Source organism: Citrus clementina, unplaced genomic scaffold (genome assembly GCF_000493195.1).
Source record: "Citrus clementina cultivar Clemenules unplaced genomic scaffold, Citrus_clementina_v1.0 scaffold_6, whole genome shotgun sequence".
Classification (NCBI taxonomy): Eukaryota; Viridiplantae; Streptophyta; class Magnoliopsida; order Sapindales; family Rutaceae; genus Citrus; species Citrus x clementina.
The window spans coordinates 2724220-2726576 of record NW_006262139.1 but is presented as its reverse complement, the minus strand read 5'-3'; the positions used below and the strand labels follow the sequence as shown (position 1 = coordinate 2726576).

The window sequence follows — 2357 nt, the reverse complement described above, 5'->3', positions numbered from 1 at the left end:
AGGGACCGAGCTATACGAGATTATGCTGTGCTAACTCCTCAAGTTGTCCATCCTGGCATCATCAGACCCGAAGTAGACGCTGCCAACTTTGAGTTAAAACCAGTGATGTTTCAAATATTGCAAACAGTTGGGCAATTCAATGGACTGCCAAATGAAGATCCTCATCTCCATCTTAAATTGTGCTTGCAAGTAAGTGATGCTTTCAAAATTGCTGGAGCAATGTAAGATGCCTTAAGGCTGAGGCTTTTTCCTTATTCCTTAAAGGATCGAGCAAGAGCATGGTTAAATTCATTACCATCTGGTTCCATCACTACATGGAATAAATTGGCTGATAAATTCCTAATGAAATATTTCCCACCTACAAAGAATGCGAAATTACGGAATGGGATTACCTCCTTCCATCAAATTGATGATGAAAGTTTGTACGAGGCTTGGGAAAGGTTCAAGGAATTACTTATAAGGTGTCCTCATCATGGTATTCCTTGTTGCATTCAATTGGAAACTTTGTACAATGGGTTGAATCCGAGTACAAGGTTAATGGTGGATGCTTCAACAAATGGATCTCTGCTATCCAAATCCTACACTAAAGCTTATGAGATTTTGGATAGAATTGCCAATAATAACTACCAGTGGCCTTCAGCTAGGCAACCAGTAGCAAGAGGATCAGCAGGAGTATATAGCATTGATGCAATTACAGACTTATCAGCTCAAGTAACTTCATTGACTAACATGGTAAAAGCCATGACAGCTGCTCTAGCAACAGTAAAGCAAGTTACTGAACTTTCTTGTGTCTATTGTGGTGAAGATCATGATTTTGATAATTGCCCTGGAAATCCAGCCTCAGTAAATTATGTGGGTAACTTCAATCGACAACCTCAGAACAACCCATATTCAAATACTTACAACCCAGGCTGGAAACAACACCCAAATTTCTCATGGAGCAATCAGAATCGAAATGCTCTAGCATTGAATGGACTAAGTAAAAACACACAACCACAACCACCTGGTTTTCATCAACAAAGTCAAGGGCAAAAGCATATCAATCAGGATCCAATCACTTCATTGGAAGTATTAATCAAGGAGTACATTGCAATGAATGAAGCAATTGTGCAGAGTCAAGCTGTGTCCTTGAGAAACCTTGAGAACCAAATGGGACAATTAGCTACAGCAATGAGCAGCAGAACTCAAGGAAGCTTACCTACCAACACAGAAGATCATAGGAGAGAGAGCAAAGAACACTGTAAAGTGATTAGTCTGAAATCTGGAAAGCATGTTGATATCCCAGTTGAGGTGACCAAAAATGGGATGGAAGGCATTTCAGCTCAAAAACCAACTCAAAAGGAAAGCATGTTACAGCAAACTCCCCATCAAGACACTGATGCAAGGGACCCAGTTACAGTAACTACAAAAGAAAATCAACCAGATCTTGCTGAAAAAGAAGTTACAACACCAGTAGCCATAACCTGCACCAACTTAAACAAACAGAGTTTGGAATCTCCTGAATCTAACCAGCAGTTTAGACATCCACCACCCTTCCCTCAAAGGTTCCAGAAACAAAAACACAAGACAAGCAGTTCAGCAAATTCCTGGAAGTGTTGAAGTAATTGCACATAAACATACCTTTTGTGGAAGCTTTGGAGCAAATGCCAAATTATGTAAAATTTCTAAAAGATATCTTGGCACGAAAAAGAAGGCTGGGAGAGTTTGAAACTGTTGCTCTAACACAGGAAAGCAACCATATGCTTCAGAGTAAAATTCCAACAAAATTGAAAGATCCAGGGAGTTTTACAATATCGTACTCTATAGGGAATAGGTATGCTGGCAGAGCACTTTGTGATTTGGGAGCTAGTATCAACTTAATGCCATTATCTGTATTTAAGCAGCTTGGAGTAGGGGAGTGCAGACCAACAACTGACACTTTGCAATTAGATGACAGATCCCATGCATATCCTGAAGGAAAGATTGAGGATGTACTGGTGAAGGTTGACAAATTCATTTTTCCAGTGGATTTCATTGTGCTGGACTTTGAAGCTGACAAAGAAGTACCCATTATACTTGGCAGACATTTTCTAGCAACTGGAAAGACTTTGATAGATGTGCAGAAAGGAGAGCTGACCATGAGAGTGAATGATCAGCAAGTCACATTCAATGTACTAGAGGCTATGAGAAACCCTGATGAAATAGAAGATTACAATTTCCTAAGTGTAGTGGATCTTGTTGTAGCAGACAGACTGGACAGATGCTGCAGTAATATACTTAACAAAGTCACCACCTTTGAGGAGGTTGAAGAGGAAGATGTTGCAGCAAATCAAATAGATTGGATGGACAAACAGCAATCTAATGGGCACAACAGGGTT

General features: G+C 40.0%; 1 non-coding gene across 1 annotated transcript; it reads right to left on the bottom strand.

The window, feature by feature from the left end:
* Positions 1-372: 372 nt before the first annotated feature.
* Positions 373-479, bottom strand: LOC112097555. Its single transcript, XR_002905086.1, has one exon. It is a non-coding gene; the product is annotated as a small nucleolar RNA R71 (small nucleolar RNA).
* Between the last annotated feature and the right edge of the window lie 1878 nt (positions 480-2357).